General features: G+C 43.3%; 1 long non-coding RNA gene across 1 annotated transcript in view; it reads left to right on the forward strand.

Annotated features, from left to right (window-relative positions):
* Positions 1-324: 324 nt before the first annotated feature.
* LOC138923799 (uncharacterized) overlaps positions 325-16596 on the forward strand; it is a 37242-nt gene continuing 20970 nt past the window's right edge. The window contains exon 1 of the long non-coding RNA XR_011437928.1: positions 325-736. This is a non-coding gene — a long non-coding RNA (uncharacterized lncRNA). The remainder of the gene's footprint in view (positions 737-16596) is intronic.

The following is a 16596-nucleotide window of genomic DNA, read 5'->3' on the forward strand; positions in this document are numbered from 1 at the left end:
TAGGGCCGGCCCCTCTAATTTATTTTAAATGGAAGAAAAAAAAAAAAGGAACACACCATAGCTTCCCAGGGCAAGTCACTCCTGACATCCTAAAATAAACTTGGTTACACACTGCCTCCCTCTCGGCAGTGAAAATTGTATCCAATAGTTATCAAGATTTGTACTCCAGTGCCTGTTCCTCCCGCTCCTCTGGAGTCTTATAATTGTGTTTTTGTTCATGATTTATGCCACAACCACACATCTGACATATTTTTCCTGTTATTTGTTTCAGGCAACAGAATTCCTCAGCCTGCCCTAGGCCTGAGACATAATGGCCCTATTTTGCTTTTAGGATTTTCCTCCCTTGAGGCATTCAGACCTTCCAGGATTTGCTTGGGGATTCGAATGTAACTTTTCTCATGAGGCAACATCTATGACTTTCTGGGTAGCCCTTTCTCTTCCACCCATTTTATGAGCAGAGGTAGCTTGTGCTTGGTGGGACGGACCTAGACTTTTCGGAAGATCAATCGTATCAACATTTCCTGAGTCATTTGTCTTTGTGGGATGGGTAATGAAGGGGTCTTGGAGACTGAGCGGCCCAGTAATTTGTTCCTTCCCAGATAAGGATGGTCTGATCAGGGGTTGACTATCCACGCTGCTGAGACCCAGACTGTGGAGCTCCGACAATATTTGCTTTTGAAAGGCTTGAAGTCCGCGGACCCCGGCACTCTGGCAGCTGACCTAATCTTACCCTGATGTAAGCAATTTTAATTTATCAAGATTCTGTCTAATGATTCTGGTGATTTACATTGTTGTCATTCTTGAGTGTTATTATGTTTTCAAAGAAAAGGATCAGGCCTGTGGAGACAGTTTCCTCTAAATGCCTCCTTTGAAGGATGCTGCTCACCATGTAAGGGAGAGAAATGAAACAAAAGAGGGTCTTCTGTAAGACAGCCAGGGTCTCTCCTAAGAGCTCTAGGAAGAATAGCATCTATTGTATTCAAGTGGCGTTTTAGATATCTGTCATCCCGTATCTCTTGTGCTGAATCCTCAGAGAAATGCTTGGGTCTGTGGGAGTTTTTAGGGTTCTCCTGTGCTCAGGTTTGCATTGATCCAGTGTTATTCTCCAAAGCAGGGTCCCCTTGATTCTATGGAGCGGGGGGTTCCTTCCATCCCAGAGATGGAGCAGGCACTCTGCAAAGCACTTAGAGAGGATCTTATGAAGGGAAACTCAATAATCCTAGTGGTTATTTGAAGACTTGGGGTAAAATTAGAGCAAGGAATAGGAAGACAGAGACTGTAACTATTACTTGAGAACAGTCTTCAAAACACTGGCAGCTGCTGACCGAGGGAGATTTGTCTGGCTGATGGTTAAAAACTATGATGAGTGGATCGTATAAGGTCTTTTTGTGTCCTTTCTTCAGCTCTGATTGTATGCCTACTCTACCAGCCACTGTTAGGGGCTTGGGTTAACAAGCCCCCATCATCTGCCACTTAAATTATTGTAAGCACCGCCCCCCGCCCCCAACTGGTCGTCTTGCTTCCACCCTTTCTCCACACTCAATAATCTGTTACCAACAGAACAGCCTGTGTGATCCCATGAAAATGTATGTCCAGATCATATCACCCCTCTCCCCAAAGCCCTCCAAAGGCTTTCCACGTCTTTCACAGTGAAAGCCTGTATAGCGGTCGACAAGGCTGCACAAAGACTTCTCCCAACAACCCTGTCCCCCACCTCAGCACTTCTAAAGTCTCATGTAGCCACTGAGACCCAGCTTACATGCCACCTCCTCCTGGAGAGGCCCTCGGACCTCTGTGCACCCCTTAGCCCTTTGCTGGCACCTCACTTTTAGCACTTACTATACTGTCACCTAATTTCTCTTTTATCTTTCCACTCCCCCACTGGTCTCTAAGGTTCTTGCAAGAAGAACTGGGTTTTGCTTCTTTCAAAGTCATCCTCAGACCAAGTGCTCAGGAAGTTATTGTTGAATGAATGAATGAACAAATGAGTGACTGAGTGACTCTTCTTCATGGGTGTGCATAGGGCTCCAGTTGTTGTGTTATGTGGAACCAGCAGATAGAATCCACAAATGGGCTGTGGATTCTCTCTGCTAATGGTTCATGCCACACCTGTGTGCTGTGATGCTCAATGGCTGCACCCAGTAGCAGAAGCACTTCATTTTCCTGCCCCAAGAGACACCTGGGGTCTGACCATGGTTCCGTTGCTGGCTCCTGGAGAAATGAAGCATGGCCGGAAGATTCTTCCTTGCTTCGTCAGTCCCTGGCTGGGCCCCAGGAGATGGAGGGCGGGATGAGGGAAACACCTGTGGAGTCAGCCCTGTGCCCTGCCTGCCCTGCTGGGGGCAGCCCCCTGCCCCCGACACTCTTGTTGAGCGGGGCTTTGTAGCCTGGCCCCCCATGCTCTGCGGCTCCGTCGGTGTAAATATTGTTCTTTGAGGCACTCCACTGTGGTGGGACAGGGAAGGAAAAGCCATCACCGAGGGACACATGTGTCTGCTGTGCCTTTTCCAGAAGATAAAACTCAGTCTGGACAGAGCCAACTCTGTAGGCAGGCTGCTGTACCCTGCTCCAGGGGAGAAAACCCTGCAGGAGGCTCTGAGGGTCGCCCACCCCACCCCCCACCGCCCTCATGCACTGGTGGCACCTACTGTGGGCCAGGCCTTCCTTGGGGTAGGCACATGGTGGCTTCCTGGCACCAAAAAGTTTTGGAAAAATTATAGGGGGAAAAGCCATTTGCTCATGGCACACTGCCCAGGCGGGTTAATCCGATCCCTCTGAGAGAGCTCTTCCTGAACAACTTGTAATTAATCTGGAGAGCTCACTGCCACAGGAGGTTATAAGGCCAAGTTACTCTGTAGGTTTCAAAAAGGGAGTTCTGGTCCATGTGTAAGAGTTGCATCTTTCCTTAGACAAGCTGGCAGTGACTTTGCAAGGGCTGTCAATGGGTCTGTCTGAGTCAGAGAGGAAATGCAAAGGCCTGTGATGGAGTAAAGGTAGTGATAATGTTAATCATCACAGTGGTTAACTTTTAGTGAGCAATTGTCATGTGCTTGACTTCCTGAGCTAGCACTTTATTTGCATCTGCTCCTGTAATTCTCATGAACAGTGAACACTGTTGTCATTCCCATTTGACAAATGAGGGCAAAGGAGCCCAGAGACATTGAGTAACTTGTCCATGGCCACACAGTGAGGGTGTGCCAAGCTAAAATCTAAGCTAAGGTGCAGAGTCTCTAGATCAGCTCTTAATGACTGGGTGTTAGTTCCTGCACTGCCATGGGTTGGAGTGGCCCTGGCCAGGCCACACAGATCTTCTCCCTGTGACTTAGTGCTGTGTGTTAGAGACAGCATCGGATCTGGAAAATACATTTGGTCCTTAACAGCATGACCCTCCAGCAAGTCATTTAATCTTTGAGTTAGTGTCATCATCTGATAAAGCAGACATAATAATACCTCTCTGTCCTGTTTCTGGTGGTTAAATGTAATGGTGTATTGAAATACAAGATAAACACAAAAGTGCTATTCAACTGTCAGGCTTTGTTGTGAAATCATCTACAGTCAGGATAAAATGAGAGCATTAGACCCGGGCTGTCTGATAGGTCTTCCTGAAATGATGGAAATGCTCTTTATCTGTGCTGTCCAATATGGTAGCCACTGGCCGCATGTGGCTATCAAAGCCCTTGAAATGTGACTAGCGAGATGGAGGAACTACATTTTAAATTTCAATTAATTAATTTAAATTTAAACAGCCACGTGTGACTAGTTGCTCCTACAGTAGGCAGCCCAGGAGATGGTTTCAGCTGGAAAGACCCTTGGAGGCCACTTAGTCCAACCCCTTTGTTTCACGGATGAGGAGCCTGAGAGTCATAGTGGGGCAGGAACTTGCCCAAAGTCATATAGTAAGTTAGCAGCGAGCATGTCCAGAACCAGGTCTTCTAACGCCCTGATATTCTCCACTTTAAAAATTCTGAATATCCCTGATGTAAAGCAAGAGATTAGAAAAGAGGATAGAGCTCTATCAACCTAAAGCCCATATGAAAAAGGCAGCTAAGTGAAATACCTGGAAGACTCCTGTTTTGAGGGTTCCCTGAGGCTAGAGGGGGCGCTAAGGCAAGGGTGCCCACACTTGCGCCTCTCTCCGCTGGAAGCCTCAGTTGGTGCTACTGAGGAGGTAGGGTTCTTCTTCCTTAGAGTCAACAGATAGGAAACGCTCTTTTCACTTGAAAGTCATCCTGACGGTGACGAAGATACCTCTGGCAAGGTCCATCTCTCCGAGGAACGGCCTTGCTGGCGATGGAGGGCTTGGGCTGCGTGGGCTGTAACGGTATACCTGTGGAAAGAAAGAAAAGGCCTGTGGTGAGGCTGTAACGTTGGTGCCGAATCTCCACGTGTAATTGGGCCTGATTTCTTCCATATGTATCAACAAAAACAGCCTGGCTTTCATGGGAGATGAAAGCGGCCCCTTTCTTTGGTCATATTTCCGTTTCGTGTATAGTTCCCAGGTCTCCACTGGGTTCATCATTCTCTGTTTAAAACAAACCTAAAAGGGGGAAAAAAAATCAGAAATTGGGGATATGGAAGGACTTATGGAGAAAACATCTTTCTTTATGTTTTCCATGGCAGAGAGACATGCTGTTTTGCTGTTTTCTAACCAAAATAAAATTAAATTAATTTCAGAGTTTGGATCAAATCATTCTCTTGGAGTAGTGAAAGCAAATCAGTGCTTAAAAGCAGTAGATTAATGTATATGTGTGACCCGTCTTTCCTAAAGGACACTCACTCATTCATTCATTCAACACTCCTCTTGTATTTGTCTGCTCGGGTTATCATAACAAAATACCACAGACTGCAAAGCTTAAGCAACCAAAATTTATTTTCTCGCAGTTCTGGAGGCTGGCAGTCCAAGATCAAGGTGCCAGCAAGTTTGGTTTCTCCTGATGGCTCTCTCCTTGGCTTGCAGATGGCTAGCTTCTGGCTGTGTCCTCATGTAGCCTTTCCTCCTGGGTATTGTCCATAGTGTCTATTCCTCCTCTTATAAGGACCGCAGTCCTATTGAGTTAGGCCTCACCCTTATGACCTCATTTAACCTTAGTTACCCCTTTAAAGGCCCTATCTCCAAGTACAGAAGCATTGGGGGTTAGGGCTGCAACATATGAACTTTGAGGGGACACCGTTCAGTCCTGAACACATTTATTGAGCACTTTAAATGTGCTGGGCACTGGAGATACAGGAAAAATGATATAATAACCTGGCCTGCGGGAAGCTGGGAGTTTTACAGATGTGTAAGAAAATGCAGCAGGATGTGCAGTTTATATACACAGAGGGCATCCAGGGAGAGAATCTGCTTTGTTTTGGGCAATGGGAGAGGAAGAATTCAGAGAAGACTTCAAAGGCAAGGAGCTGAGTGACTTGAATTTTGAAAGAAAGCCTGGCATGGGCAGGAGGGCAGGAAAAAGAATAAAGAATATAGGGGCTGGCCCTGTGGCCTAGTGGTTAAGTTCAGCATGCTCTGCTTTGGTTGCCTGGGTTCAGTTCCCGGGCGTGGACCTGTACCTCTTATTGGTGGTCATGCTGTGGTGGTGACTCACATACAAAATAGAGGAAATTGGCACAGTTGTGAGCTTAGGGCAAATCTTCTTCAAGCAAAAAGAGGAAGATTGGCACAGATGTTAGCTCAGGATGAATCTTTCTCAGCAAAAAAACAAAAAAGAAAAAAGAATATAGATGAAATAAGCCAAGTCTCTCTCCTGGCTTCTGAAAAGTTCTAAAAATACTCTCCCCAACTTCAAAGGCCCAAACTTCTACAACTAGAGATGATTTCTTTCATTAAGCCATTGTTTCCTAAGAAACAGAAACAAAACCAAAAAACTATATTGATTGGAATGGTGTTGGTTACAAACATTATAAAACCATGATACAAGCTGGTTTGAACAATAGGGGGGCATGAGTGATTTTGCCATGACCCCAAGATCAGTGGTGGAGTGGATTCCAGGCACAGTTTGATCATTAACTGCGTGATGGCATCAAAGACTCAGGATTTTACTGTCTCTCCATTTTGCCTTCCTTACCTTTGGATCTTCTCCTGGTTATAATGGCTGCCAGTGGAAATCAGGCCTGTGTGCTTCCTAATTCACACCCTGCAAAAGAGAAAGAGAAGGCCTCTCTTCCAGTCATTCGTGCTTTGGGGATCAGACTGTCAAACTGTCAAGAATTTTACAAGTTGGGAAACAGCTGTTATTAAAAATTAAATTATATAAACTTAAAAAATGCATTACATTAAAAACAAAGATAATAAATACTCAAAACTCATCACTCTCTAATTATGTTACTAGTTTTACTGTGATCTCTACCCTTGGCATGATTTCCATCTCCTGCATCTGCGTGGTGGTGACGCTATACAATGGTGTGCCGTGCACCTCCGTCTCCACCTCCACAATGATGGCTTGAAATCAGCCGCAACTGGAGTACTTACAGCACAGAAACGGGCAAATGCTGTAAATCAAGTCGTGATTATTGTTTTTTGATTTTCTAGACTTAAGAAAGTGATGAGGAAATGTAAATAACGCAGATCAAGCTTTAAAAAGTGTTGTTCCAAAACTGTTACACAGTGGCCTAGTGGTTGAGTTCACTGTGCTCCACCGCTTCCGCGGCCCAGGTTTGGTTCCCAGGCGTGGACCTACGCTGCTCTGTTTGCGGCCATGCTGTGCTGGCAGCCCACGTACTGAACACCAGAGGAAGACTGGCATGAATGTTAGCTCAGGGAGAATCTTTCTCAAAAAAAAAAATAAATAAAAATAAATAAATAAAACTGTTACATTGTGAATAGTACAAAAACTTGAGGAGATATTCTTCCAGTATTATCTGCTTCATCAAAGAAGTCACTGACATCATTGACAAAAGAGTGAGGTTCTGACCATATGTCTTCACTGTTTTACTCATTAACTTAGGCAAAGCAGCCAACATTCCTGTCAGTATTACACTCACCTGTCAACTGCAACCATAGGTTGGCTATAGATGCAAGAATGGCAAAAGCCAATAAAAGTATTCTGTGAAAATCAATTGGCTGTGTGAAAGTTACAATAAAGAACATTACATGTTTTATTTTATTTGTATATTGGGTTCTACACATCCATTAGATCAGTAAAAATGTATAATAAATGTATGTATGTATACATACATAAATATAAATATATACATAGATATAGGTAACTATATGTATATATGAATATATTTTTCCCTGGATAGCTCGTTGTTAAACATTTAATTAGCACCACTCTCCCAATCCTTTAGCTTGATTGGGCCAATCCAGTTTACATGTCCACCCTTAAGCCTGCAATGCCATGCATTAATTACCCTTTGTGGCTGGAGATGGGTGGTTTCTTGAACTAAATAGAGGGTTTGTTAGGAAAAAGGAAGTGGGGGAGGGATTTTGGATAGACAACCAAAAGCACCTAGGACCATAAAGGTCACCCACACCCACCAGCAAAAATGACATATTAATACAATATCAGTCTTTATATTTTAGTTTGAATTAATGTATGACACATTTTCCCAGAGAGCAGGTGGCTCAGAGCACGTTGGATAGAACTATTGACAATTTGGGATGGATAATTCTTTGCTGTAAGGGGCTGTTCTTTATATTGTAGGATGTTTAGCAGCATCCCTGACCTCTACCCACCAGATGCCAGTAGCAACCTCCAGGTGTGACAACCAAAAATGTCTCCAGATATTCTCAAATGTCCCCTGGGGAGCAGAATAGACCCCCAGGTCTATTATATAGTATCTATATAGAGAGATAGTATAGGTCGATATACAGTATCTGGAGTCTTTGGCCTCCCCAGTGGAACATCCCTCTCTCCTAAACCCAGAAGGTTTGCGCCCAGGCTCACCATTATAGGGCCCAGGGTGCCAGCCCTCAGGAATGTGCCTCTTCCTCTGGTGTTGCCTTTGAACCATCAATTTAGCATTCAACTGCAGGCAGCTTTACCTTAGAGGGAGTGGATAGAAACTAAAAACTTCCAGGTCCAGAATCATAAGTCTTGGGTTTAAACTAACAGTTCTCAATGATCTTGCAGATTTTACCATGGTTTTTTCCAGTTTTGGAACTCAAAGGATATGAAGCTCTGACATGAAGCTCTCTATATGAAGATCTTAAAAAGGCTTTGGGTCCTTTTAGAAAACTTAAGAAGATTTTTAGGCTAAGTTGGAAGGAGCATTTCATTTAGCTTGTGCTTGGGTTCCAGAAGCATCAACCTTTCAGACCATAGCAGTGATGTATGTTCCAAAGGAAGCAAACAAAGGCATCTGAGCAATTTGTAAACTGCCCAAACTCTGGGAAATGTCCTCATGCCAGAGTCTATTGACGTTTGTGTAACATAAGCTTACCCAAGTTCTCCTTTCCTCGGGAAAGCTGTCCTTAGACCTGCTCCCCCTTCCAGCTTCCAGCTGGTCTTCATCTTTTCTCAATAGCTGAAGATCTCAAAGGATTAGTCTTCATTTGCTGTCACAATTTGTTCTCCTTCTGTTCATTTCTTGGATTCGGTCCCCAAATACCAACGATGATGTTCTGATGTGTGCAGTCACCTCCTCCAAAACATCCTCATTCTGTTTGACCCTAAGGACAGCTTTTGACTCTGCTGGCCATCCTCTTTCCCTTATTTTGTTTGCCTCCTGTTAGTTCTGTAATGCCGTGGCATTCCTTGTAACTTTCTGTTGAATTCTTCACTGGTTCTCTTTTCTCTGTGTGCTGCTGAAACAGACACGTCCTCTGGGGTTTCAGCCTATTCCTGTTCTCTCCTTTCCTCTCTCTCTGGGCCATCTTCTTCTCATCACCTGTCAACTCTAGGCACATAGCTCCCAAGTCTACATCTCCAGTCCCGACCTCTCTCCTTGGCTCCAGAGACAAGTACATGCATCTTCACGTGGGTGTGCCGAAGGTCCCTCAAACACAACACCTCTGACATGTAACTCCTTCTCTTTTTGCCTAGCCTATCTTCTTTTCAAATTTATCCCAGTTTCAGTTAATGAAATTACTTTCCTTTATGTTTCCCAGGCTATAGATCCTAAAGACGTCTTGAATTAAACCTCCCGTGTAAATCAACACTTTTGTGCCATCTGTCTCTGAATCCTGTGGATTTCACTGCCATCATTTCCCTAGTGTGCATCCCACCCTTTCCACTCCCGTCAGTCTAGTTTAGACACAAGTAGGCAAACTTTTTCTTGAAAGGATCAGATACTAAATATTTTAGGCTTTGCGAGTCATGCTGTCTTTGTTGCAACAATTCAACTCTACCCCTGTAGCATGAAAGTAGCCATAGACAATATGTGAGGGAGTAGACATGACTGTGTTCCAATAAAACTTCATTTACAGAAACAGACTTCTGGTCTGATGTAGCCCATGGGACATAGTTTGCCACTTTCTTGTTTGGAGGATTGTTATCTTTCATTTGGATTATCTCATCATTCCAGGAGCTGATCTCCCCACTCTAGTCTTAACTTTACTCTAACCAATTGTTTTTATCTTACTGTCCAAAGTAAATATTTGTTGATGAATGCATCTTCCTAAAATGCAGGCCTAATTAGACACAACAGACAGTGAGGTTGTAGATAACTTAGGTTTCTTTGAACGTGCCATCACTCAAGCTCTATAATTTTCCCTTAACTACGTTTTCCAGCCTGGAATGCTCTTCCCTGTTTCCAAATCCTTATATGTGCCAATCTGTAAGACCCATCTTACACCCCGTCTCTTCTAGAGGCCCTCTATACCTCCATTCCCAGCTGAGAACTCTTCTTTCTCTAATACTTTCTTAAATAAGATTATACCTTTCTCATAATGTCATCTCATAATGAGTCTGCTGCATAATGAAGTTACTTCTACTTATGTTTATCTACCTCCCTCAATTAAAAGCTCCCCAGAGGGCAGAAAGTGTCTTAAAAATTTTTTTTTTGTTCCCAAACATACTACTCTGTTCAAGTAGAGGAGTTTTTCTATTTACAGTATCTCCAACGTCAGAAATAATGCATTTCTAATGTATAGATGCAAAAAAGTTACAGTCCAGAGTTCAAACAAGTCTGCTCCACCAAAGGGCAGTGGGATTGGTCACTTCAGTCTCAACCACTTCTTGTTCACCAGTCTATAACGTGCTTACTGAGTCTGTGGTTAGTTTTAGGTTTTTTTAAGTAAAAAGAAAAGCATCGAATTGTCTTGCAAAAATGGATAGGATGTTGAAAGGTCTAGGGAGATGAGACTATGATAGAAATAAAAGAAAAATTCATTTTAAAAAATGAAAATGGCAGGAAAATGGAGTATGCATGAGTTGAATCATTTGTCTATAAACATGACTTTAAAGGACCAAGAATGAAGCAGACAATGTGTGAAGAGTGCAATGTCAATGTGATACGAATTCAATCAACCATAAGCAGTAAGAGGGGAAGGTATATACTGAAGCAATGGAAACGTATTTAGAGAGTTTATCTAGAGCCGGCACTATTCAATATGGCGATTACTAACTACATGTGGCTATTTAAGTTTAAATAATTGAAATTAAATAAAATTTAACATTCGGTTCCTCAGTTTGACTAGCCACACATTAGTGGCTGGTGACCACGATCTTGGACAGTGACAACAGAGCTTTTCTGTCCCCACAAAAAGTTCCATTGTAGAGTGTTGATCTCGGATCAGCAAAGACAAGTGCCTCTTAGCAGAAAGTTAAGTCAAAAAAGGGTGAGGATTTGTTTGACAAGGTAAAGGCCAAACACGGCAAACATGCTGGTGATGAAGGTTTGGTCAAAAGCAGCAGATGGTTCCACAGAGCTGAGGCCCACTGGAGTCTATTCCACATCCATGTGGAATAGGAGCTAGTTGGCCCTGAAGAGATTACCTCAGAGACTCAGTAGCTCCATGTACTTGTCAAGGGTGTCAAGAATTACCAACGGTATTGCTTTTTTCAAAGTAGATTTAAACGTGTGTTTTAAGGAAGGGCTGCTCTACACTAGTGCTTGTCAAACTGTGGGTCAAAGTCAATCAGTGGGTCATGAATCATTTAGAAGGACAAAAGCAGAACTTTGACAAAAGCAGAACTTTGGCAAAGAAATAGAACAGACTGGGAAATATCGGGCTGTGTGGCACGTTGTAAGGGCAAATCACTGTTTTGTGAAACTTTTGTTTCAGTGATATTTGTGTGTATTTCTTACTGTGAGTCAGGTCCTGGAAGTTTGAAAGCAACTGCTTTTTGGAACATAGATGAGCAAGGAAAGAAAAAGTATGTTTAGTTTTTAAAATACAAAAAGACAGACCCCCACGTCTCTGTGTTGGAGCTGCATGTGGAGAATACAAGCTTGAATCCCTCTCAGTCACTTGGGCTTAGGAAAAAATCAAACTTACAAATAACCACGCAGAATCTAACCTGTCTGTTCCTTACTCTCACTTCCTGTAAATGTGTGGATTGTTACCAAGTCCTGGATGGTCTGTATCCTAGAAGAATTTTTTCCCCTGCCATAGGAGGCACCAGAAAGTGCCTCAGCTTGCCTGCCAGAGGGGACTGACTTCACGCATGAGTTGGGGTTAGCCACTTAGAGAGTGGGTGTGGCCCCAGTTTGCATGAGTGAGGCAAGACCAGAAAATCTGTGATGTGTTCCCCAGCCCACAGCCTAACAGTCACCTTCCTACTTGGCAAAAACAAAAGCTCTATTAAATTTTGAAAGAAGAGAATAATGCTTGTCTTATTCACATATTAATATGATTTATTTAAAAACCCTGATCCCGTTGCCTCAGAACGACGTATAATGCTCTGTTTATCTCTTGGAACGTTGACAATGAGAGTTCGGATTTCTCCCTCTAGCCTTCTAAATGATGTTTTTTGGAGCTGGTGGGAGCCCAGCGTATTTGCTACCCTATACATTACATAGTAACGTGGAAACTTTGATTGCTGACTTAGGCCAATTTAATTAAAAATTAAAAGAAAAAAGCCCTGGTTTAATGAAAATTCCTCTGGCTGGCCACCCAAATTTGCAGAAACCCTGAAAACTTGATTAGTCACTTAAAAAATAGCATTGATTACTTATAATTGTCGCTAAAAATTCAGTTTCAAAATTCTTTCCTCAGGTTAAGTATCAATCAGTTCTGACTGAAATATGTACATCTGCTTGTCCTAAATTATCAACATTTCCATAGGCAAGAACTTTCACTTTGATGGGGTAGATATTAACGGAAATTTTGGAAGTAATGTTCTCAGTGCATTTGGTTGGATGAGATATTCCCAAATTCTTTACCTCTGAGCTTTTATTATATGGATATATATTATAAAATGTGGTGACTAACAATGTTTACTTCAGAATGTTTCTATATATTTGCATTTATCCCTTCGGTTTTCTCTATTAGACACTGTATCAACAGAGCTCAGCTGCATGAATTATATGCATTACTTGCAAACTATATTGATCCCAAATTTATAACAGCTAATGAATTTAGACTCCTGGGCCCTATATTCCCGGGACGTCGCCACCTGAATCTCCATGGGCATCTCAAATGCAACATGTTCAAATCTGAGCTCATCTTCCTGCCTTGACTGTCTTCATCCTCCAGCTACCATCCTTGCTTTAGGAATGGTGTAAGCCTTTACTCATTTCTTAAACTAGCAGCCTTAAAGTGGTCTTGAAGGGTTCTCCTGTCAGCAGCCCTCCTTTAATTAAAAATATTAATGTTTTAAATGATAAAACATTGGGGTTTTATCTGTTCTTCCTCAGAAATGACTCTTCAGTCTCAGACTCAGCAGCGCCTGAGGCGAGGCTCCCTATCTCTCACCTGGATTTCAGCACATCTCCCTAACTAGCGCCCTCTTCATCCCTGTTCTTCATCCCTGCTTCCTGTGTCTTATCATCCTTCAAGGCAAACAAACACTCTCCTGACATTCCACTGTACGACTCTCCCCTGTAGGACAATCCCTGTTATCTCCTGTTGTCTGTAGGGTGAAACCAAACTCCCGGGAAACGCAGAAGCCCTTTACAATTGGCCCCTTGCCCTCTGCCGCCTCTCGTCTCTACCCCTCCCAGATCGTCGCTTTAGCCACCTGAATTTCCCTCCACTCCCTTTGAATGAAAGGTGTTTTCCTGTTCTCTGCCTTTGCAAAGCTCTTTCTCCTAGAATGCTCATGTCCTTGCTCTACAGAAAAACTCCTTTTCATTCTTCCCTAATTCTCTTACAATAAACTCAAATGCCACTTCCCATGGGAAGCTTTTGTAATTACTTCATGATGTTTGTTGGTTTATTACTACCTCTTTTTTTCATTTCTCTATTATAACACTTTTCACACTGTATCACAATTATCTACTAACATGTGCGTGTTATTCATCAGGGCTATTCTTCAAATGTTTCTAGGTCTTCCCCCATCTCATTGTAAGGTAGAATTGCCCTTCTTGGTTTCCTTCTGGTTAGGTGGGACCAGTGACTTTCTGGACAATGGATTGAGAGCAGAAGAGATGAACATTTAATCACTGGTGCAAGACTCTTCAGACATCTTTTTTCTTTTAGCATGGTAACTGGCAATGTTAAAGATGGTGACTGCTCCATCAACCTAGGCTCCTACTGATCCACAATGGACATGTAGCATGAGCAACGACCTGTGCTAATTTTGACCAATGAGATGTTGGGGTTGTTTGTTACTGCGGCATAACTTAGCTAATCCTTCCCAAAACAATATGTCATCCCCATGGGGCAGTGAACTTCTCAACAGGCCTCAGTGTACTATCTTGGCATCCCTATTATCTTGCAAGAGCATGGTGAGTGTTCAATGAAATGTTTGTTGAATGAAGGCATACATAAATAAGGTATTTAAATCCCAGAGGGATAAATAGAATCCATTAATAAAAATATAGTTTCCATGCCTGTTAAAAAATAATGGCCACTTGAGAAACGTACTTAAATACAATTCAAAACTGCTCTCTTTGATAACAGTTTTCATTAGGTTTTCAGGGCAGTTTGTATTCTGACTCTGGAACTTGCATTGCAATGAGGGGAATGTTTGTTAAAGAAATGGTACAGGAATAATGGCCCTGTGTGTTGGGATGATTGGTCCTAACGGACTGTCAGTGCTTTTTAGAAAACAGCACTCAACAGTGTACACATTGCCTTGATTAGGCGAGTTCCGAGATTGACCCAAATGCTATGGAGACCCAGTAACTGGCTTCAGATGTCTGCCTACTTATCCCCAGAGAAGTTAAGGGACTAGCTGTTTTGAAGCAACTAGTTACTGAGACTTCCATTTTTTCAGCGATGGAAAATGACAAGGAGCTGCTCTTGAACCAGCTGTATGTTTGCCTTTGTAAGTGACCAAAAATCTGTGTCAAAGCCCCACACACAAGCTAATCACTTGCATTTGGAGCTGCTTCCACTGTCTTCCTGGAAGAGACTCAACATTAGGAAATTGTGACTAATGGCAAGGAGAAAGAACCTTGGGAAGCTTATCCAACTGGGGAAGCCTTCAAGGGGATCTTTGTAGGAGCCAGAGAAAAGTAAAATATAGCTCAATTAACCAAGATAAGATAGGAATAAGCAAAGTGGACAATCTTTTGAAAGGGGACAAGCACAAACACAAGGGACTCCCAAAAGGAGTCATGGTTATTATTAGTGTCATGGCTATTGTTTTATTGCATTGGAGCATGCACAGCTTGTGCTTCTCAAAACCTGTAATCCAGGCAAGGGTTCCAAAGCCTTTGCAAGCTCTGAAAGTTCTCTCAGTACAACCTCTTTCCATAGAGTAAGAAGGGGTGAGGGAGGAGTGCACTGAGTAGAAGGGGATTCTGCCTTGGAAGCAGACCCGTCTAGCTGGCAGTCAAATCCCAGAGCAACTGCCTACTAGCTGTGTGACCTTAGGCAAGGTGCCTCACCTCACTGTGCCTCAATTCTTCATCTATCAAACGTTGTGCTTATTACACTGGCGTATTGTGAAGATTGAATGAGGTGATGTATGCGAAACTCTTACTCTTCTTATTAAGCACATACTCAATGTTCCAATAAGTGTTAGTGGTTATCCAGTTCTGAAATATGCATTAGGAAGTCCATTACTTACAAATCATGGTCTGCTCCTTAAAATGAATCAGAATGGTGAGGTTTATGTGGTGGGGACAAAGGACACAGAGGTGGGGCATAGGAGGTGAAAAACCATTTTTGTGGCAACTTGTGTTTCTAGTTCCCTACATGGAAACTGTGTTATAAGATACACTTTTGGGTCCTGTTGTCTCTGCAGCAGCAGCAGCAGCAGCAGCAGCAGCAGCAGCAGCTTGGAATTGCAAGCCTCCTGCTGATGGTAATAGCCTGGTAATCGAACAAAGCCCACAGTCTTTGCCTTCACTAAGCAGAGGCCCAGGAGTCGCTGTTTTCTCAAAGGCTGTGTTTGAACTTTGTCAGCTGGCTGGGCTGAAGTTTATCCTGTGTCCACTTCCCTTATCAGCCGCCCATGGCAGGCACACGTTTCTTTGCTCAGTGAATGGCAAGACTTTAGGACTCCCTGTTGACAGAGCTAATCCATCTTTCTGCTGTTGCCATCTTGAAATAACTTTGGAGCAGCTTGTTGGGGGGAAATGGAAGCACCCATGACGACTGGGAAGTTTTCTCAGGGAGGGAGGAGCACGTACTTCTAACAGCTTTTTTCCTTATGGAGACTCTGATGAAGATATATTAAGGAGGTGGTCCCAAAACTTCTGGGCTCATTTCTTGGGGGAGTGAGAGGCCTTCTCACAAGACAGCCCAAAGTACCCCACTCATAAACCCTCTTAACACAGTGTCTTTAAAGGAGATTTAATGAACAAGAGAGCCCCTGACAAAATCAAGACCTCCTGATTGTCGCTGAGCCTCTTGGAGCTACCTATTACCCAGATCACCCACTGTCACTACAGCAGAGTTGGGGTTACTTCCTGAACCTAGAATGGGCTTCTGGCATTGCCTCACCTCAGAGCTCCTGTGGCTCCAACTGCTAGGCGGTTTGCAAGTGCTCTGCTATCGGGTCATTCCCAGGCGATTGGTCCTAGGTTTTGGGAACTGTTTTCCTTTGACATCAGAAAGCAAGGGGATGGAGACACGCCTTCTCACCTTCAGTTATCCCTCCCCTCGAGACGGACTATCCTCTATATTCATGAGAAACCAAGTTGTCCTAAAGGCTGATTAGAATGAAAACCACATTCCTGCTTTCCCCCACAAAGTCAGAAGTCAGGTTAGGGGACTCCCTTGTAGAAAACAGTACATCTAGTTTGACCAGAGGAAAGGTTGGGAGGTGGAAGCTTAACCTGGTCAAAGTGGGTGTGCAGGAAGTTCCAAGCTGGTTCTAAAGTCCAATCTGGGCAGGCTCATTTCATTACACAACTCCAGGGGGCAGCATTCACATCATAGACTACGTGACTGGCGCCCTCTGGAGTCGTGTAGTTCACAACCTGCACAGCAAGATGCAGCAGCCTGCACTTGAACCTCAGTTCCCACAAGACCATGACTCTCAAACTCATGTTATGTTCAGTGTACTGCTGTGTCAATACACTAGTCGGTGGTTGCTAGTCTCTCGTATCTCATAATAAAGTACAAACATTTTCAAATATGTTTCTTCTTTATTATGA

Source organism: Equus caballus, chromosome 4 (genome assembly GCF_041296265.1).
Source record: "Equus caballus isolate H_3958 breed thoroughbred chromosome 4, TB-T2T, whole genome shotgun sequence".
NCBI lineage: Eukaryota > Metazoa > Chordata > Mammalia > Perissodactyla > Equidae > Equus > Equus caballus.